At 49.9% G+C, this 22,585-nt stretch overlaps 1 long non-coding RNA gene across 1 annotated transcript; it reads right to left on the minus strand.

Moving 5' to 3' along the window:
- Positions 1–4,603: 4,603 nt before the first annotated feature.
- Positions 4,604–15,262, minus strand: LOC311582838. The gene is made up of 3 exons (XR_014774265.1): positions 15,114–15,262; positions 6,000–6,146; positions 4,604–4,782 (listed from the first exon to the last, which is right to left on the minus strand). It is a non-coding gene; the product is annotated as an uncharacterized lncRNA (long non-coding RNA).
- Between the last annotated feature and the right edge of the window lie 7,323 nt (positions 15,263–22,585).

A 22,585-nucleotide genomic window follows, 5' to 3' on the forward strand; every position in this document is an offset into this window, starting at 1 on the left:
GAGTTCGAGGCCAGCCTGGTCTACAAAGTGAGTCCAGGACAGCCAAGGCTACAGAGAGACCCTGTCTCGAAAAAAAAAAAAAATTTGCAATAGAAACAATTATCAATCCCACAATCTTAACAGTCTAAATGTCCTTACAAAGATCCACCTCGGCCACTGATGTGATGACCCTCCTTAAAAAGTCTTGATCGCCGGGTGTGGTGGCGCACGCCTTTAATCCCAGCACTCGGGAAGTGAAGGCAGGTGGATCTCTGTGAGTTCGAGGCCAGCCTGGTTTACAAAGCGAGTCCAGGACAGCCAAGATAACACAGAGAAACTCTGTCTGGAGAAAAAAAAAAGTCCTGATTATGTATCCTTCAGCATCACGGTTTTCCAGGCTGCCAGACTGATGAACTAACTGTCCGCCCCTCTTCAGCTGGTTTGTTACGCTGGCTCCATGCTGCAGGGCGATCTGCTTTCTACATCATCAGCATTGTTTGAATGGTAACTTTTACCTGAAAGCCTCTCTTTCTCAAGACAAGGTTTCTCTATGTAGCCTCGCCTGTTCTGGCCTTGCTTCGTCGACCAGGCTGGCCTCAAACTCACAGAGATCTGCCTGAGTGCTGGGAGTAAAGGTGTGTGCCACCACATCCAGTTTATAATCCAGTGTCTTTTAGCTAATCTTATCCCCACCTCAACAAGATACAATTAATACCTTTATGAGTCCACAGATAATTGAGCCAGGAAAATAAAAATTATTTTTAAACACACTTCAGAACTATACAAGGAGCTTCATAGACCACACCTTCCTGGCTCCATCCTTAGCCAGAGTCTCTGGGAGGAGGTCCAGAGACTGGTTTGCTCACAAGTTACCCCCTTAATAAGGTTTAGAGCAGTATTAGAGCTGCACTAAGCTCAGGCATGACCGTTGCGTTAAAGCTGCTCTGTTCACCATTTGGAGCCTTGACTAATTAAAACATCTGAGAACTAGGTGAAACGCATAGTGGTAAGTTAACTCAATAAACCAGATGGCTAAAACTCAGCCTTAATACAACTTCTCTTCTGGACTCCGGAGTATTAAACCTCGAATCCACCTGCCAGAACACATACACTGATTGGCTCAACATGGCCAGTATGAGGATTCCAGAACCACTGGGCCCTCAGTTACGACTCGTGCCTCCCAGGGTTCAGTCATGTGTCATCTTTGTAGCACAGGGAAACGTGTCTGTCTTATGCAAGCCATAGCTCCAACTCTCAGCAAAGCGGTAGGATATGGGGCCATTTGATAATGTTCGTTGGATTCATTCATGAAATAGTGAAAAGAACCAAGTGCAGTGATTTCAGTTTCAGTGGAACCAATAACGGTGTGTGTGTGTGTGTGTGTGTGTGTGTGTGTGTGTGTGTGTGTGTGTGTGTATATATATATATATATATATATATATATATATATATATATATATATATATATATATATATATATATATATATATATATATATATATATAGTCGGCATCTAGGATCAAGTCGTGGAGATAGAGCTAGAGCAATAGAAAGGATGATACCGAGATACGGCCCGGCAGATAGAGCTCTCACCGTCCCGTAGGCACAAAGCCTCAGGTTCTGTCTCCAGCACCACACCGCCCAGCAAGGCTTGGAGTTTTATAGAGATTTCAGACGTTACTGTCTTAAAAGTCTAGCAAGCCGATGTCATTATGACCATGGTCATTATTAAATTGGGCTTCAGTGTTAACTGTAGGCTGAAGGGGCGGGGGATGTGGCAAAACCTAGGCAGCGGCCTGCTTTTCTATAACCCTGGGATTAAGAATGATTTAAACACTTTTAAAGTGTTCCAAGGGACAGGAATAGAGGAAGAAGATGAGGGAGAACTGGGCCTTTGACAAAACTGTTTCCTGACCTCAGTCACAAGGACGGCTGGAGAGCTGGCTTGGAAGCTCAGAGAGGAAATGAAGGTGCGAACATAAAGGAGATTGCTTTCGATTGGCTCTCGCTCGGTAACTGGGTGCCAAGTGGCAGGAGAGCAGTTGTGAATTTCAAACATTAAATGAAGTCTGTGGTAATCAATTCAGTCTGCCTCTCCAAACTCTTCCTGACCTCTAAACAAGCCAAAGATTTCAAGTGAGTCAGGCTGTGGGGAAAAGCACCATCTTTAGTCTTCTTTCAATTCACTGTGCCCACCGACTACGGCCTCTCACAGGAGCTCTTAGGATGCCCTCTACCCGAGGCAAGCCAGGACTCTGTTATATAAAGAGAATAAAGGACTTAGCAGCTTGCTTCTAACTGACCCAGAGAGCCAGGTTTGGTGGCACATGCCTGTCAGGAGGCTGAGGCTGGAAGACCACAGCTACAAGTCCTGTGTAGACTGCAGAGTCAGCTCAGGGACAGCTCAGGCAACTGGGGTTGTAGCTCAGTGGTAGAGCACTGCCTTTCATGCAAGGAACCCTAGATTCAGTCCCCAGCACCGAGACGAAATAAGCAAACAAATAATGCTTTCCATTCCATGATTTCCAGAACTAGCTGAGAACCAAAACATTAACAAAATTTAAGCTAAGCTTTTAACTTTTGACCCTAGCACTCGCTCGGGAGGCAGAGGTAGGTAGATCTCTATGATCCAGGAAACCTGGTCTATGGAGCTTGTTCCAGGACAGCCAAGGCTACACAGAGAAACCCTGTCTTGAAAAACATCATGAAAGAGGAGGTGGAAGAGGAGGAGGAGGAGGAGGAGGAGGAGGAAGAAGAGGAGGAGTTCTACCTCTTAGTTTTTTGTTTTGTTTTGTTTTTGGAGAGAGGGTTTCTGTGTAGTGCTGGGTGCCCTGGAACTCACTCTATAGATCAAGCTGGCCTTGAACTCAGAGATCTACCTGCCTCTGCCTCCCAATTGCTGGGATTAAAGGTGTGCCCCGCCAACGCCCATACAATCTCCTTAAATTTTAATTAATTTTTTGAGACAGGTTCTCACTATGTAGCTGTGGCTGTCTTGGAACTCACTATATAGAGAAGGCTGGCTTTGGACTCAGAGATCTGGCTGCCTCTGCCTCCCAATTGCTGGGATTAAAGGTGTGCACCACCATGCCAGGCTTTAACTGAAAAATCTCATTCTATGATTATAAAAACAACTCCTTATCTTTGGTGACTATAGGGAAGAAGATACATGGGATTCTAGAAGCAACTAGAAAATGCTCACGCTTGCCTGGATGGTTAGAGTCATCATGAGCCATAACGTAAGCAAGGAACCTGCACACAAAGGCTCACATGGGGGATGGGGAGGAGGGCTGCTCAGGGTAGCACCTCAGAGAAGCAGAGCAGAAACACGGAATTTAGAGATATAAAGAATGTGTCTTTGATACCTTCAATATGCATTTGGATCCATTTGCGCACAAAGCAGATTTCAGTCTCTGAGAACAGACTATATTTGGGCCTCTTCCAAAGAGAGAGGAAAAAAATAAATGCTTTTCTGAAGTGTTACAAAATGTTCTGAAAGCCTCTGCAGCACATCTTCATGTTTATTTCACTACTTGTGTAGCGACTGTCCAAGACTTCTCCCGGCACCCTACTCCTGACCCTACTAAGCCCTATTAGCTCCTACCTCAGGGCAGAGCCTGGAGATGCTGGGTGCATAAGGTAGGCAAGAGTGCCCAAAGAACTTGTTCAGGTTCTGATATTATCTAAGAACTGAACACAGTTTTTTTTTTGTTTTTGTTTTTGTTTTTTTTTTAAGGAAGTCGTGTGTGTTAGTGCTTTACAATGTCATGCATCCTGGATCAGTCTTATGTCCTTTTTTTAAAAGGCTTTTCAAGTTCTGGCCTCTGCCTGCGATTCCTGCCTCTCTTCCTGTTAACCCTCGCATTCCCTGCTGTTTAAGGCCTCCTGGGGACCTTAACTTCCCTGGGTGATATTCTTGTTCCTGTCATCTTTATTGGAGCCCTCGAGGGAAGAGGGGAGACAGACAGAGCCATAGCCAAAGGGGAGACAGACAGAGCCATAGCCCCTCCATTTAAATAGTCTGCGTATAAACTCAGTTAAAGTTGGTACAAGTCAACTGAAGGACACTGCTTATCACATACTGGCTTGATTTCAACTATTGGTTACTAAGAGGATCTTCCATCCTAAGCTGTAAACACCTGGCCACCCCCTTCACTTCCCAGCCCAGGCCCCATCATCATCACTGCTGCACCAAGACTGCTTTGAGGACCACGCTTTAAATAAACAGTGAGCATGCCATGGCTGTATGCACCCACTGTGGAGACCAGCACCGGCAGTTCACTCAGCACAGTACTTGCTCGGGCTGGCACTTAAGGACAAAGCAGGCAGCACCCTCCCCAACATGGCAAGCTTCAGAATCCACGTCCAGCCCACATTCTTCTCACAAGAGTTACTTTGTCGGTTCCCTGTGAGTGACTCAGCACCCGTCATCCGGCAGTGATGGAGACTTCAAAGTGCTTTAAAAATTGATTCAGCTCCTTGGAAAAGCTCTAGAAAACAAATCTTCCTTCTCTATATATAACTCTTTTTTATTTTGGTTTCTAAACACTTCATATGACATTGAAATAAACCACTGAGACCAGTCTTTGAGACAACTTAAATGAATTGAAATTTATAACAATGTTTCCTTCTTTGGGCTTTAGGGAGAAGTAAGGGCATATTTTCCTCTTAGAATCTGGTTCATACTCTATTTGTAAGGAAGCGACAGGCAGTCGAATATCAAGGCTCATTACTTCAGCTTCTGTAAGAGGCAGAGCACGTTTGGAAAGATGCCTCACACAGTGAGGGAGGAGGTGGGAGGACCTGCAGATCCAGGACATGAAGTTGGAGATGAAGACCCGAATCTGGGAGACATGACATCCCTAATGGGAAAATGATTCATGCTCTCCCCGTGGTAGGACAGCGTGTATGGCAGACGCAGTCCTTACACCAACAAAAATGGTTCTAAGCCCCTGTTTTTCCCCAGTCTCATCAATGTTCTCACAGGTATCTGAAACATTATAACGTTATTCTTTTTTGGGAGCGTCAGCCATCAATTGCCCCCCAGAGTGGTCATGACGCTACTGCAGCAGTGGGCATACCTTGCCTGGCGGGTTGGTATTGTAGGAGAAGCTTAAGTTTCTTCATTTATATTAGCATTTTAATACTACATGCAGGAAAAATATGACTTTGTGTGTAGATACCATTTTTTCAAAAGAAAAGTAATTGTGGGAGGGGAAGGGGGAAGGAAACCACCTTTACCTTGTCTGCCCTAAACGGGAAAAGTCTCATTGTTATAGAACCAAGTCCCATGCATTAAGGTTTTCAAACAATGAGAAAAATCAGATTGTAAAATTTTGTTAAAGAAATAAGTGTTAAGGGCTGGAGAGGTGGCTCAGAGGGTTAAGAGCACTATCTGCTTTGCCAAAGGTCCTGAGTTCAATTCCCGGCAACCACATGTTGTATCACAGCCACCTATAATGAGATCTGGTGCCCTCTTCTGGTGGTCAGGCACACATGCAGGCAGGATGTTGCATACATAATAAATAAATTTTTTTAAAAGAAAGAAAAGAAATAAGTGTTAAAAGGTAAGTGAACCATGTAACCTCATCAGATCAGCAACATCCACTGCCTTAAATTCCTTTATCAAATACATTATATAAACACTTCTTCAAAATAAACAAGATATGAACATATAAAAATGCCACGCAAAAAAAAAAAAAAAAAGATTCAAGTGAAGATGACCAGGAGTGTGTACTAAGACATAACAGAAAGAAAGAAGAAAGCACAACAGTTTAGAGCCAGAGATTGTGTGTGACCATGTCACTTGACCTCTGCTCCTTGTACCCTGGAACATCCAGACTGGCTGGAGAGTCAGATTTACAGAGATCTCCCAGCAGAGCCCTCTCGAGAGCTCCACAGGGAGGAGGGAAACAGAGACGTTTTATTACCATTTTCAAGCAATAAGATTTAAAGTCGGCACTAGATTTTTGGCTTGCTTTTCAGCTTTACTTTTTAGTGGGTGGAAATTTTTTTCTCACCTTGGGGAGTCTGGGTTCCTTAAATGCAGAGCGATGTACTTTGTGTTCTGAGTTTTCACGTCTTGGAGGAAAACATAAGAATCTCAGCAATTCCCCTGGAATATTTATTGCTCTTGGCCCTTTGATTTGTTGTTGGTTATTTTCATTCTGTATCATGAGAGAAAAACGACTAAAGTTTATCATTCTATAAAACCAACATTAAATTAGACACAATCAGCTGCAGAACAGAAAATTAATTTTACAGAAAGAGAATTTTTAACTTTTACACTAATGTGTTAAAGGTGTGCAGACATGTGTGATAGATGCTGAGAAACTCTGAGTATTCCAAAGGAAAATAGAGAAGGCAGACTGAGCACAAGCCAGCAGGAGAATTCACCTCAGGGGCCCTCAGACTTCTATACTACCTGGTCCTCACAGTCACCACCCTGGACATCACGCTCATCACAGTCCTCCAGCACGAGACCCTGAAGCACACCCCTGCTTCCTGAATACTCAACAGGTGCTCATCTTAGCATCTGAGCACTTGTGTGACCAAATAAGGTTCCTTATCCTGCAACAGTTCTGTTTGGTCTCTCTTTATCTTTTTTCTTTGAAGAGCCCAACACTGTAGATTGCTTTTAAAACAAACAGACAAACAAACAAATAAAAGGCCAGCAAGAAAGATGGAAGAGATAGCAAGTGCACTTGCCACCAAGCTTGATGGCACGAGCCTGACTGCTAGAACTCACATAACAGGAGAAAACCCACAAAGTACATAAGAATGTGAACAGAGAGATGTGCGCACACACGATAAAAGAAGAAAGAGCAGGAGGAGGAGGAGGAGAAGAGAAAGAAAACAGCATAGTTCAGAGTAAAAATACTAAACAGAAATAAGTTTTAGAGGAGAGAAGAGCCACATGGAGGAGAGCAGAGCCACATGGAGGAGAGCAGAGCCACATGGAGGCCAGCAGAGCCACATGGAGGCCAGCAGAGCCACATGGAGGAGAGAAGAGTCACATGGAGGAGAGCAGAGCCACATGGGGGCCAGCAGAGCCACATGGAGGAGAGCAGAGCCACACGGAGGAGAGCACAGCCACATGGAGGAGAGCAGAGCCACATGAAGGTGAGCAGAGCCACATGGAGGAGAGCAGAGCCACATGGAGGCCAGCAGAGCCACATGGAGGCCAGCAGAGCAACATGGAGGGCAGCAGAGCCACATGGAGGCCAGCAGAGCCACATGGAGGCCAGCAGAGCCATATGGAGGCGAGCAGAGCCACAGGGAGGAGAGCAGAGCCACATGAAGGAGAGCAGAGCCACATGAAGGAGAGCAGAGCCACATGGAAGAGAGCAGAGCCACATGGAGGAGAGCAGAGCCACATGGAGAGCGGAGCCACATGGAGGGGAGCAGAGCCACATGGAAAAGAGCAGAGCCACATGGAGGAGAGCAGAGCAACATGGAGGAGAGCAGAGCCACATGGAGGAGAGCAGAGCCACATGGAAGAGAGCAGAGCCACATGGAGGCAAGCAGAGCCAAATGGAGAGTGGAGGCACATGGAGGAGAGCAGAGCCAAATGGAGGATAGCAGAGCCACATGGAGGAGAACAGAGCCACATGGAGGAGAACAGAGCCACATGGAGGAGAGCAGAGCCACATGGAGGTCAGCAGAGCCACATGGAGAGCGGAGCCACATGGAGGAGAGCAGAGCCACATGGAAAAGAGCAGAGCCACATGGAGGAGAGCCGAGCCACATGGAGGCCAGCAGAGCCACATGGAGGCCAGCAGAGCCACATGGAGGCGAGCAGAGCCCCATTAAGGAGAGCAGAGCCACATGGAAGAGAGCAGAGCCACATGGAGGCCAGCAGAGCCCCATGGAGGCGAGCAGAGCCCCATTAAGGAGAGCAGAGCCACATGGAAGAGAGCAGAGCCACATGGAGGCGAGCAGAGCCACATGGAGAGCGGAGCCACATGGAGGAGAGCAGAGCCACATGGAGGAGAGCAGAGCCACATGGAGGTGAGCAGAGCCACATGGAGGAGAGCACAGCCACATGGAGGCCAGCAGAGCCCCATGGAGGCGAGCAGAGCCCCATTAAGGAGAGCAGAGCCACATGGAAGAGAGCAGAGCCACATGGAGGCGAGCAGAGCCACATGGAGAGCGGAGCCACATGGAGGAGAGCAGAGCCACATGGAGGAGAGCAGAGCCACATGGAGGTGAGCAGAGCCACATGGAGGAGAGCAGAGCCACATGGAGGCCAGCAGAGCCACATGGAGGCCAGCAGAGCCACATGGAGGAGAGCAGAGCCACATGGAGGCCGGCAGAGCCACATGGAGGCCAGCAGAGCCACAGGGAGGAGAGCAGAGCCACATGGAAGAGAGCAGAGCCACATGGAGGCGAGCAGAGCCACATGGAGGCGAGCAGAGCCACATGGAGGAGAGCAGAGCCACATGAAGGAGAGCAGAGCCACATGGAGAAGAGCAGAACCACATGAAGGAGAGCAGAGCCACATGGAAGAGAGCAGAGCCACATGGAGGAGAGCAGAGCCACATGGAGTGCGGAGCCACATGGAAGAGAGCAGAGCCACATGGAAGAGAGCAGAGCCACATGGAGGAGAGCAGAGCAACATGGAGGAGAGCAGAGCCACATGGAGGAGAGCAGAGCCACATGGAAGAGAGCAGAGCCACATGGAGGCGAGCAGAGCCACATGGAGAGTGGAGCCACATGGAGGAGAGGAGAGCCAAATGGAGGATAGCAGAGGCACATGGAGGAGAACAGAGCCACATGGAGGTCAGCAGAGCCACATGGAGCCCAGCAGAGCCACATGGAGGTCAGCACAGCCACATGGAGGCCAGCAGAGCCACATGGAGGCCAGCAGAGCCACATGGAGGCCAGCAGAGCCACATGGAGGAGAGCAGAGCCACATGGAAGAGAGCACAGCCACATGGAGGCCAGCAGAGCCACATGGAGGCGAGCAGAGCCACATGGAGGAGAGCAGAGCCACATGGAAGAGAGCAGAGACACATGGAGGCGAGCAGAGCCACATGGAGGCGAGCAGAGCCACATGGAAGAGAGCAGAGCCACATGAAGGAGAGCAGAGCCACATGGAGGAGAGCAGAGCCACATGGAGGAGAGCAGAGCCACATGGAGGAGAGCAGAGCCACATGGAAGAGAGCAGAGCCACATGGAGGCGAGCACAGCCACATGGAGAGTGGAGCCACATCGAGGAGAGCAGAGCCACATGGAGGTCAGCAGAGCCACATGGAGAGCGGAGCCACATGGAGGAGAGCAGAGCCACATGGAAAAGATCAGAGCCACATGGAGGTCAGCAGAGCCACATGGAAGAGAGCAGAGACACATGGAGGAGAGCAGAGCCACATGGAGGCCAGCAGAGCCACATGGAGAGCGGAGCCACATGGAGGAGAGCAGAGCCACATGGAGGAGAGCAGAGCCACATGGAGGAGAGCAAACCCACATGGAGGAGAGCAGAGCCACATGGAGGCGAGCAGAGCCACAGGGAGGAGAGCAGAGCCACATGGAGGCGAGCAGAGCCACAGGGAGGAGAGCAGAGCCACATGGAGGAGAGCAGAGCCACATGGAAGAGAGCAGAGCCACATGGAGGAGAGCAGAGCCACATGGAGGAGAGCAGAGACACATGGAGAGCGGAGACACATGGAGGCCAGCAGAGACACATGGAGCGCGGAGCCACATGGAGGAGAGCAGACCCACATGGAGGAGAGCAGAGCCACATGGAGGAGAGCAGAGCCACATGAAGGAGAGCAGAGCCACATGGAGGCGAGCAGAGCCACAGGGAGGAGAGCAGAGCCACATGGAGGTCAGCAGAGCCACATGGAGGTCAGCAGAGCCACATGGAGAGCGGAGCCACATGGAGGAGAGCAGAGCCACATGGAGGAGAGCAGAGCCACATAGAGGAGAGCAGAGCCACATGGAGGCCAGCAAGGCACATGTAGGCCAGCAGAGCCACATGGAGGCCAGCAGTGCCACATTAAGGAGAGCAGAGCCACATGGAGGAGAGCAGAGCCACATGGAGGAGAGCAGAGCCACATGGAAGAGAGCAGAGCCACATGGAGGCCAGCAGAGCCACATGGAGGACAGCAGAACCACATCGAGGACAGCAGAGACACATGGAGGCCAGCAGTGCCACATGGAAGAGAGCAGACCCACATGGAAGAGAGCAGATCCACATGGAGGCCAGCAGAGCCATATGGAGGAGAGCAGAGCCACATGAAGAAGAGCAGAGCCACATGCAGGAGAGCAGAGCCACATGAAGGAGAGTAGAGCCACACGGAGGAGAGCAGAGCCACACGAAGGAGAGCAGAGCCACATGGAAGAGAGCAGAGCCACATGGAGGAGAGGCGAGCCACATGGAAGAGAGCAGAGCCACATGGAGGAGAGCAGAGCCACATGGAGGAGAGCAGAGCCACATGGAGGTGAGCAGAGCCACATGGAGGAGAGCAGAGCCACATGGAAGCCAGCAGAGCCACATGGAGGCCAGCAGAGCCAATGGAGGCAAGCAGAGCCACATGGAGGAGAGCAGAGCCACATGGAGGAGAGCAGAGCCACATGGAGGCCAGCAGAACCACATGGAGGCGAGCAGAGCCACATGAAGGAGAGCAGAGCCACATGGAGGAGAGCAGAGCCACATGGAGGCCAGCAGAGCCACATGGAGACCTGCACAGCCACATGGAGGCCAGCACAGCCACATGGAGGCGAGCACAGCCACATGAAGGAGAACAGAGCCACATGGAGGAGAGCAGAGCCACATGGAAGAGAGCAGAGCCACATGGAGGAGAGCAGAGCCACATGGAGGTGAGCAGAGCCACTTGGAGGAGAGCAGAGCCACATGGAGGCCAGCAGAGCCACATGGAGGCCAGCAGAGCCACATGGAGGCCAGCAGAGCCACATGGAGGCCAGCAGAGCCACAGGGAGGAGAGCAGAGCCACATGGAAGAGAGCAGAGCCACATGGAGGCGAGCAGAGACACATGGAGGCGAGCAGAGCCACATGGAGGAGAGCAGAGCCACATGAAGGAGAGCAGAGCCACATGAAGAAGAGCAGAACCACATGAATGAGAGCAGAGCCACATGGAAAAGAGCAGAGCCACATGGAGGAGAGCAGAGCCACATGGAGGAGACCAGAGCCACATGGAATAGAGCAGAGCCACATGGAGGAGAGCAGAGCAACATAGAGGAGAGCAGAGCCACATGGAGGAGAGCAGAGCCACATGGAAGAGAGCAGAGCCACATGGAGGCGAGCAGAGCCACATGGAGAGTGGAGCCACATGGAGGAGAGCAGAGCCAAATGGAGGATAGCAGAGCCACATGGATGAGAACACAGCCACATGGAGGAGAGCATAGCCACATGGAAAAGAGCAGAGCCACATGGAGGAGAGCAGAGCCACATGGAGGAGAGCAGAGCCACATGGAGGAGAGCAGAGCCACATGGAGGAGAGCAGAGCCACATGGAAGAGAGCAGAGCCACATGGAGGCGAGCACAGCCACATGGAGAGTGGAGCCACATCGAGGAGAGCAGAGCCACATGGAGGTCAGCAGAGCCACATGGAAGAGAGCAGAGACACATGGAGGAGAGCAGAGCCACATGGAGAAGATCAGAGCCACATGGAGGTCAGCAGAGCCACATGGAAGAGAGCAGAGACACATGGAGGAGAGCAGAGCCACATGGAGGCCAGCAGAGCCACATGGAGAGCGGAGCCACATGGAGGAGAGCAGAGCCACATGGAGGAGAGCAGAGCCACATGGAAGAGAGCAGAGCCACATGGAGGAGAGCAGAGCCACATGGAGGAGAGCAGAGCCACATGGAGAGCGGAGACACATGGAGGCCAGCAGAGACACATGGAGAGCGGAGCCACATGGAGGAGAGCAGAGCCACATGGAGGTCAGCAGAGCCACATGGAGAGCGGAGCCACATGGAGGAGAGCAGAGCCACATGGAGGATAGCAGAGCCACATAGAGGAGAGCAGAGCCACATGGAGGCCAGCAAGGCACATGTAGGCCAACAGAGCCACATGGAGGCCAGCAGTGCCACATTAAGGAGAGCAGAGCCACATGGAAGAGAGCAGAGCCACATGGAGGCCAGCAGAGCCACATGGAGGACAGCAGAGCCACATCGAGGACAGCAGAGACACATGGAGGCCAGCAGTGCCACATGGAAGAGAGCAGAGCCACATGGAAGAGAGCAGATCCACATGGAGGCCAGCAGAGCCACATGGAGGAGAGCAGAGCCACATGAAGAAGAGCAGAGCCACATGCAGGAGAGCAGAGCCACATGAAGGAGAGCAGAGCCACACGGAGGAGAGCAGAGCCACATGAAGGAGAGCAGAGCCACATGGAAGAGAGCAGAGCCACATGGAGGAGAGCAGAGCCACATGGAGAGCGCAGCCACATGGAGGAGAGCAGAGCCACATGAAGGAGAGCAGAGCCACATGGAGGAGAGCAGAGCCACATGGAGAGCGGAGCCACATGGAGGAGAGGCGAGCCACATGGAAGAGAGCAGAGCCACATGGAGGAGAGCCGAGCCACATGGAGGAGAGCCGAGCCACATGGAGGTGAGCAGAGCCACATGGAGGAGAGCAGAGCCACATGGAAGCCAGCAGAGCTACATGGAGGCCAGCAGAGCCACATGGAGGCAAGCAGAGCCACATGGAGGAGAGCAGAGCCACATGGAGGAGAGCAGAGCCACATGGAGGCCAGCAGAGCCACATGGAGGCGAGCAGAGCCACATGAAAGAGAGCGCAGCCACATGGAGGAGAGCAGAGCCACATGGAGGCCAGCAGAGCCACATGGAGGCCTGCACAGCCACATGGAGGCCAGCACAGCCACATGGAGGCGAGCAGAGCCACATGAAGGAGAACAGAGCCACATGGAGGAGAGCAGAGCCACATGGAAGAGAGCAGAGCCACATGGAGGAGAGCAGAGCCACATGGAGAGCGGAGCCACATGGAGGAGAGCAGAGCCACATGGAGGAGAGCAGAGCCACATGGAGGAGAGCAGAGCCACATGGAGGTGAGCAGAGCCACATGGAGGAGAGCAGAGCCACATGGAGGCCAGCAGAGCCACATGGAGGTGAGCAGAGCCACAGACAAATCCTCTCATCAAAAAGCCTCACTGTACTGGTCCTTTACTTATTCACTGCAAAGGATCCTGACTGTCCCATAAAGAAGATTTTTGTTGATCAAAGAGACAAACAAAATAACCCACAATTTATAATGTGAGAATAATAATTATAAATTAAAATTCCACCGTGTCTATTCCCTGAGGCATATTTTTTTCCTAACAGTTGGCTGCTGTGTTTCTGTTAAATCTCAGGGCAAAACTAGGTCTAGATAACTGTCTTGTAACTTTCAGGGCAGAGGAAACACTTCACTGTGAAAACATTGGTGCACAGTGAGAAAAGTATTGCAGTTTTATGAACTTTACTATACAACCTTGGAATTAAGTCATACTCATTTGAAAACCATCCAAAAAAGGTTAATTATAAAATTGCTAATTAGATGGGCTGTAATGGTGCACAGGTTTAAACACAGTGGTTAAGAGGGCAGGGGCAGGTGGATCTCTAAGTTCTAGGCCAGCTGTTCCACAGAGAGTGTTTCAAGACTGTCAGGATTACACGGAGAAATTGTGTCTCAAAACCCCAAAATAACAACAACAATAATAATATAAAACTGCTGGTTGAGTAGCTCATTATTGAATATCTAAATGAATTCTAATTTCCTCTTTATTTTCTTAATTTAAAAAGTAGAAAAACCTGTGTTGCTGTCAGTAAAGATGCTTTAAAGTAGTTAGGAAAGTCCCTGGTAGACAGAAAACAGTCAACAAAAAGGAGAAGGATAGAAATGATGTACCTGAGTTTTCTTATCAGCTGTCAAAATCAGTTTATCATTACTACACTGTAACTGGGATTTTTAAATAATCCAACCGACTTGGGCCATTGTTTCTGCCTTAAAATGGTCTGTTGTTTACTTCAAGCCAATGTAATTTAATATATACATTAAATATATATTTATATATAATATATATTAGATATATATACACACATATATTTAAATAATATCGACACTAACCATGCAACCAATTCAACTCTTTCCACAAAGACTATACAAAGTTGAAGGTGAAAAAAACACACGGATAGATACAAGGCCAGGGAAAGCACAAGCTTCAGAACATTCAAGAATAAATGATTGCTAACAGAAGGATGCATCTTAAATTCTGATCCCAACAGTGTCGTGAAGACATGGAGTCTGAAATCAAGGGTCTCTCACACACACGTAGACACACACACTCCCTCTCTCCCTCTCTCCCTCTCTCCCTCTCTCCCTCTCTCCCTCTCTCCCTCTCTTCCTCTCTCTCTCTCTCTCTCTCTCTCTCTCTCTCTCTCTCTCTCCCTCTCTCCCTCTCTCTCTCTCTCCCTCTCTCCCTCTCTCCCTCTCTCCCTCTCTCCCTTTCTCCCTCTCCCTCTTCCCTTTCCCCCTCCCCTTCTCTCTGGCAAGATTTTGACAGGTGCCGTTAGAGAAATAGCATACCATGAACCAAAAGCCAGCAGGGATACCCAGCTTCCCTGGAGCACAGGGGCAGTGTAAAGCTGTAGAAGCACAGCTGAAGAGGAGTGTGACGTGTGATGCCCGCCTTACGCCTGAAGATCCACACTTTTCAGTAGGTAGTAGAAAGGCATTTAGGGTTTGTAGGAGTCAGGGTCGGAGACAAATAGCACAGTCAATCAGAATCTATAGTTGAGTTGGCGGGGACACTGCCTCCGAGGGTGTGGGCATTCGAGCTAGAGCGTGATGCTAGAGCACTGACCTAATATGCACGAGGCCCTGGGTTCCATCTCCGGGAAGCTCATGGTTATGGACACATAACTAAGGCCTTCTGAGGAGGAGCACAGTCAAGCTGCACTTAAGTGAGAGCCACGGGAATAAGTAGCCTCGCACCCTTGCCTGCTCCCCCTGAGGTCCTGCAGAAGCCTCTGCACGAGTGGGACCTGCAGCTGGACGCCAAGAGGTGAGAAGACACGGAAGCAGGAAGGGACAGAGCTCCAGACACCTTGCTCCTAGCTGCCGCATAGTAAGACACAGTGGCAAGAAAAACAGAAATGCCCAGCACAAACCTTGTGGGCAAAAGGAGACAGGCCTCTCTGCCAGGCAGGATGGGATCAGGAGAGAGGCACTAGAGACAGGGCATCTGACAACACGGGCCGTTATCTGAAGGGATATGGCTCGACGCTGCAGGAAAGACACAGTGAGCCGCATGGCAGCAGGAATCTGTGCCTGCTGAATTGCTCACATTTTACCCAAGCAGAAAGCAAGGCCAGCCTCTAATACCCGAGGCCCTCCTGAGGGACCCGCCTCCTTCAGACTCCACCTCCTGAAGGGCTCACAGCCTTCCAACAGCACCAGCAGACGGCGACCAAGAGTTAAGACATCTGGGAGAGACAACTTCACATCTAAAACGCAGCAGCAGCAGCAGCAGCAGCAGCAGCATAAACTAGGAAGCAGAGAGAGTAATAGAAATGATGAGTAAAAAAAAAAAAACAGAGACTAGATCATCTGTGGGAAACGTCATAAATAGATAAACCTGAGGGGTCCTAAAGGATTAGACGTAGGGCGGGAAGACAAGTTCCGCATCCAGAACTTTGAATCTTGAGTTCTCAGAGCTTAAGGTCATCATTAGCAACGCAGCACAAGTGCTGTATTTCAAAGAGCTTGGCCCCTTCAAGCCCTGCACGTAAGCAAGTGACACTCTTGGAGGATGTGCGTGTACACGAGAACCAAATACATGCCAGGACAGAACTCTATGAAAACGCACAGCGATAAACACGGGAAGAGAAGGAACTCAAATCAATTTCAGGCAAACTTTCATCTACAAAAATCTCCCTGGAAATCCTACTTTTAAAAAGCCAGCAGTGTTGCTGGATACGTAGCTCAGTTGGTGGAGTGCTTGCCTAGGGTGCGCAGAGCCTTGGTCTCCATCCCCAGCGCCATATAACCTGGGAGGAGTGGGGCGCATCTGCGATCTCAGCGTTCAGAAAGTAGAAGCAAACGGATCAGGAGTTCCAGGTTATTCTTAGCCATGTGTCCCTTCTGCCAGAGGTAAGGGACTCGTCTCCTTTTGGCAAGGGGATAACCACCGGGATGTAATGTGTGACTACATTATGATAAATGTAAATAAATAAATAACTATATATAATGAAGTAAGGAGAGACAGTGGAAGTATCAATGTTAACTAATAGAGCAACAGAGTCACAGAAGTGAGCGATAAAAAGAATGCATGCAGAACAGCAGGTGCCTGGATGTACAGGGACACCGTGCCTATACACTCTCCCTAATGCTGACGGAGAAAATGGGTCACTCAATCACCTGGAAACAAGCAGCCCTTTTAAAAAACATCGACAAGAGATGATCATCAACATCAACTGATGTGGATTGAGTGTTTGTATCCTCCAAAGTCCACCTGTTAGAACCCTGGGGGTCGTGGTATTGAAGATGATAGCCTTTAAGAGGTAGCTTGGCCCTGAATGCAGAGCCCAGCAATGAAATCCATGCACTTATGAGAAGAATCAGCAGAGCACCTGCCTCCCCTCTCCTCCCTCTGCAGGTAGGACTATCCCCAGAAGGCAGCTACCGACACCTTGTCTCCCGCCCACTGTACTTTCCCAGCACGCCTGTGGTCGTTTGCCAATGGCGGAACTAGGAACTAAGTGTGCTCCCGTCTGCAGAAGCCCAGCTGAGAGCTGTTTGCATAGGCGAGGTTCACAGGACACATCCGCCCCTGCTTCCTGTGTGGTTCCAGTGCGGCCAGCAAGCTTCCTGCTCCCGCAGCCATGTCTTCCTGTTCTCCCATGACGGACGCTCTAGGAATGTAAACCAAAGCGAAACCTTTCTCTCTCAGTTATATTTGGTCAGGGTGTTTTGTCACAGCAACAGAAAGGGCACTCAGCACTCAGTTTTCTCCTGCTAATGCAGATTTTAAATGTGTTGTAAATGTCCACCTGTACAACAATAATTCTGCATATTCAACAGTAATAATGCACAAATCCTATTCATTTCCTAAGATTCCCACAGTGTTACCCAGCCTATCGATAAAGACATCACTGCTGTAAGGTATTCTTGGCAACCCACATCCGCTGATTAGTGCTCCAATACTGAAATATTGTCTGTATTACGGGGAAGTTTAACTACAGCCCGGCTCATAAATTGCATCCCAGCTTGTTGTTTTTCAGTCTTCTATCCTGCTCTAAGCTTGGCCAGGGCAGGAGAGATCTATGCAGGCACTCAACAGTTTATACTTCACCACAGTGAAAGCCCTTGTGGGTTACAGGCAAGGAAGTGACAGTGAGATTTGCCTCTTACAGACTGCCTGAGTCTAGAGGGAAGACATCTGGAAAGTGTCTTTTTATTATAAACATCAAACCAGCTACGAGAGGAAGGAAGAACCTCGGGGAAGGAAGGCCTAAAAAAGGCTAAGAGCAAAAGGTCTGATTTAGGGAAGTGATTGTGTGGAGGGAGAGAAGAGAGAGGAAATCGTACAGAGGAAGAATCAACAGAACGCGATGGCTGCTTGAACGCATGCCAGGGGAAAGGAGCTGAAGAACGCTTAATTAAGTTCTTCGATGCCTCACCTCACACAGGTGTTTCTGATCTTGTTGGCCTGCTTCTCTGCTTCCTGATGGCTGAAGATGTGGTCTTAACCATCTTGGCACCCACAGATAAATATTTAAAGCCAACAGTGACCGAATCAGGCTGCCACACCGCCTTAATGAATGCCTAACCTAAGCTGTCCTCAGTTTTTGCCATTTAAGAGGAACCTAGTTCAATCTTCTGAGATCCATGTGGAGAAGAAAGAGTCAGGCTTGGAGGTGCGCAGTTGTAATTCCAGCCCTGAGGAGGCAGAGCTCGGTAAGCCCCAGGCCCAGGTGTCTCAATAACCAAGATGGAGGCTGGAGACTCAGCTCACTGCTTAGACACACGTGTTGCTCTTGCTAAGGACCTGTGTTCAGTTCCCAGCGCCCAAGTGGTGGCTCACATCTCTCAGTAACTCCAGTGTTGGGGGATACAGAGCTCTCTCTTCCGGCCTCAGAGCGCATCAGGCACGCATGTGGTATACACATGTACAGGCAAGCAAAACAATAATACTTATAAAATAAAATTTTAAATCTGAAAAGAAACCCACAGGTTGAGGAATGACACCTGAGGCTGACCTCTGGCCTCTGCGTATAAGCTCACAGACACAGGCACCTGTACACATGTGCATCTGCAAACACATGAACACACACAATTTTTTAAAATAAATACCTGTAAAGTAAATACCTAGTTCATTTGCCATTTCAGAAGATGACAAACTGATCAAATCTTTTCTGTCATTAGTAATCATTAGCGTTGTTTTACATGGGTATTAACTAGTCATATCTAACTGATACTTTTAAAGATTGTTTTCTTATGTGTGTGGTTTCTCTTCCTGTGTGCAGTGCTGGAGGAGGCCAGAATAGGATGTCAGATCTCCTGGACTAGAATTATAAGCAGTTGTGAACCACGGGCCTCTGAGAGAGCAGGCAGTGCTCTTAACCACTGAGCTCTCTCTCCACCTGTTTCATTGTTATTACTGTTGTTATTTACAGTGTGTGAGTGGAGATGCATGCTTGTTACAGTGCATGTGTGGAGGTGTCAGTGCTCTTTCCACCATGGAACCCAAGAATGGAACTCAGGTTGTCCGGCTTGTGTGGCACGTGCCTCTACCCACTGAGCCATCTCACCAGCCCAACACACCTATTTTAAGCTGAACAGGTTACCTAACTTAAGACCTCTATCAATGCCTCTTCTGGTGGTGTGGAGAGAGATGGGGTCTCCTGGAGCACAGGCTCTTACCTTGTAGTTAAAAATGACCTCAAAGCTCCTGATTCCTCTGCTCCAACCTGCCTCGTGCTGGGATTGTAAACATGCAGACCCACTGCGGGCGTCTAGCAATGTGTCCTGCACAGCAGTGCGCTCAAAAGCACCTACGGTGCTGTTAAAATTATAGACAGCAGAGGTTTTGACTCAGTTGTCAGCTTTTGAAACTGTTGTCTTTGAACGTTGATCATATAAGTCCTCAGGAGCGCTCTTTGAAAATGTGGAGCCCCTGGCCCCGCCCTGATCTCCTGACTAGGATCTGGCCTCATCTTCAGGGGTGGTATGGAGGCATCTGAATATTTTCACATGTTTCACATGGTGTATAGTCAGCCAAGACTTATAAGCATTGCCTCACAGCAATCCTAGGATATGGGTGCCTCGGTTTTTCTGTTTTACAAAGAGATGGAGGCTTAGTCAACCTTAGTTCTGGTAAATGTACTTAGCCTTTCCCCTGGAGAGTTCGCACCACACTCCATACTAAATGTGAAACACACTTGGTATTTGTGCTAAGCATCTGGACAGCAAAGACATTAGAGGCACAGCCTTAGCATCTGCAGGTACAGGCACTGTCTTGGGATCCGCAGGTACAGGCGCTGGCTTGGGGTCCGCAGGTACAGGCACTGCCTTGGGATCCGCAGGTACAGGCGCTGGCTTGGGATCCGCAGGTACAGGCGCTGGCTTGGGGTCCACAGGTACAGGCACTGCCTTTGGATCCGCAGGTACAGGCGCTGGCTTGGGGTCCGCAGGTACAGGCGCTGGCTTGGAGTCCACAGGTACAGGCGCTGCCTTGGGGTCCGCAGGTACAGGCGCTGCCTTGGGGTCCGCAGGTACAGGCGCTGCCTTGGGGTCCACAGGTACAGGCGCTGCCTTGGGATCCGCAGGTACAGGCGCTGCCTTGGGGTCCACAGGTACAGGCGCTGCCTTGGGGTCCACAGGTACAGGCGCTGCCTTAGGGTACGCAGGTACAGGCACTGCTTTGGGGTCCACAGGTACAGGCGCTGCCTTGGGGTCCACAGGTACAGGCGCTGCCTTGGGATCCGCAGGTACAGGCGCTGGCTTGGGGTCCACAGGTACAGGCGCTGCCTTGGGATCCGCAGGTACAGGCGCTGGCTTGGGGTCCACAGGTACAGGCGCTGCCTTGGGATCCGCAGGTACAGGCGCTGGCTTGGGGTTCGCAGGTACAGGCGCTGCCTTGGGGTCCGCAGGTACAGGCGCTGCCTTGGGGTCCGCAGGTACAGGCGCTGCCTTGGGGTCCGCAGGTACAGGCGCTGCCTTGGGGTCCGCAGGTACAGGCGCTGCCTTGGGATCCGCAGGTACAGGCGCTGCCTTGGGGTCCGCAGGTACAGGCGCTGCCTTGGGATCCACAGGTACAGGCGCTGTCTTGGGATCCGCAGGTACAGGCACTGCCTTGGGATCTGCAGAAATGTAGTTTAACTGAGTGCACAGCACTTAGCTGAAAGCTATTTTCTCTCAAACATCTCATGATGGCAATATATGCAGTTCCTCCTAAAACAATTTCTGGCACATATTTTGCACGTGTTTCTTAAAGCATGAATGCCTGGGTGGATAGATGGTTGGATGGATGGATGGAGGGATGGGTGGATGGACGGACGGACCGGTAAGATGTATTATTTCCGTTTTGTCCGTGCTTAGCCCTGTCTTCACCTTCACGTTCCTCTCTCTCCTTTCATGCAGAACCTCCCTGACTCTCCAATATACAGCCTGTGCTTGATCCTGTTCCAGAAGTGAGATCTGAGAAGTCACTGAGGTTCACAAAACACAATTTCCTCAACTACAGCCTCAGCTCCACCTGGGAACTTGGCCCACGTGCAAAGATTTTCCTTCCAGTCTGCTAACGGCACACTGATTAGTCTTCCTTCCGGCGCTGCTAACAGACACGGGCTGTGAGGACCACAGTGGTAGGGCTGCCCTTGGAAGGCTTCTCTTGGGGCAGATCTGGGTCCGGTGCCCAGACAGTAGATCCACAGCTGCTGGTGTGCAGACTCTGTCCTCGGCTATGAGCGGGCAGAGCCGCTCTTTGACCACTACTGTGGGTTGATTTTCCTCCCATCCCATAAACTCCCATCACCTGGAGCCACCTGAGGGCATCTAAAATAGTGCTTCCTGGAAGAACCTGACAGCACAGAATGAAATTACAAACACTTTACCACGGTTCTGTCATTTGAGTAAACCCTAAACAAGCTTGGCGTGGTGCTTAGAAACCAGCCCAGCATGCCTAGCTGTTGACTCTTCTCTCAATAGCCACTAGGTGTCGCCCTCTGCTGCTTATGTGGCTTTCCTTTGGGTCTAAGGCTGGAGTTCGGCTTCCTGTCATGTTCCTGTGTTTTGAGAACTAGCTCAACTTGTTTTCCTTTTTCTTGGCGACTCTGTCAGAAGTTGCGTCCATTTTTACTTTGTCCTGGGGGGAAGTCTGACAACTCCTGGATGCGGCACAGTCGTCTGTGTTTAGGGCTCCACTGGCTAGTTCTACTGTTCAGAGGGCATTTGACTCTTCGCAAAACAGCTCCATAGAATGTGGTTAAACTTAGCCAAGGTTTCTGAAAACGAATACCTCAAGATCTTCACAGAGACACAACAATCATTAAAAATTTTGGAGAAAGGCTGGTCTCACTGACTATCCAAATCAACGTGTCTTTGATCTTCAGATAACTTTTTCTTACTGGGAAAGATTTTTCTATGGATTTATCTTCAAAATGTCTGTGTGTCCAATTTTTCCTCACCCTTTGAGAGCCAGGTCCTGTCATGCTACTCTGTCAAAACCTCAGCAAACCACACTCTACCCTTAACTCCTCCGTGCTCTGTCCTCGCTCTCACCACTGACCTTCCTGTAAGTTAGAAGAGGGACTGTGTCGGTTATTTTTGTATGAGAGGCTTTAGGCATCAGATGTATATGAGAGGGCACAGCAAAGAAACTGCTGGCGCAACCACTCCATTATTCGGGAATTTTATTATTGTTGTTGTTGTTATTTATTTTTATTATTATTTTATTATTATAGCTATGAGAGAGAGAGCAAACAACCAGAAGCATCTAGAAGCGTCAGGAGCAGAGAGAAAAAGCAGGCAGGACACAGCCAGGCCTAGGGGAACAGGGCAGTGGAGAGAACCGTGGAGAAGTCAGGGGAGTAAAAGACAGAGAATAAAGCAGAAATGGGGGCTGCCAGAGTAAGAGATGCACTCTGAGAGCAACCAAGACTAGCGGGTTTAAGGAGGATGAGCAGCTAGGGCCAGGAGACCGGCATGGGGGCTTTGAACCTACGGAAGCCTGGAAGCAAGCATATAGCCACCGGTACATGTCAGTGAAGCCATGCACCCCCTCTGCCAGAGGTACGGGCCGTGTCTCCTTTTGGCACGTGGGATGGTTTCACAAGTTCCCGACTGAAGCTGGCCTTGATCTAAGCAGCAGATGTCCTCCTAGAGTCCAGGTAGAGCTCATTTCTGGATAAGCCGGCAGCCTGAGAGAGACCTAACAACGCCCGTGTTGAGTTTCTACAGTAAACGCTTCGATAGCAGCCCCAGTCTGAGATACTGAGTTATAGGAATGGGAAACAGACTAAGGCAGAAGCCAAACCTATTTGGCTGGCTTAATGGGTTACAGCTACCAGCAATCATGTGACAACCATTTTTGTATGTTCCACCCAGCCTAAATGTTCATCCGCCTGTGGACAAGGATATG

The sequence above is a fragment of the Acomys minous genome, assembly GCF_964271855.1.
Source record: "Acomys minous genome assembly, chromosome: 14".
Taxonomy (NCBI): Eukaryota; Metazoa; Chordata; class Mammalia; order Rodentia; family Muridae; genus Acomys; species Acomys minous.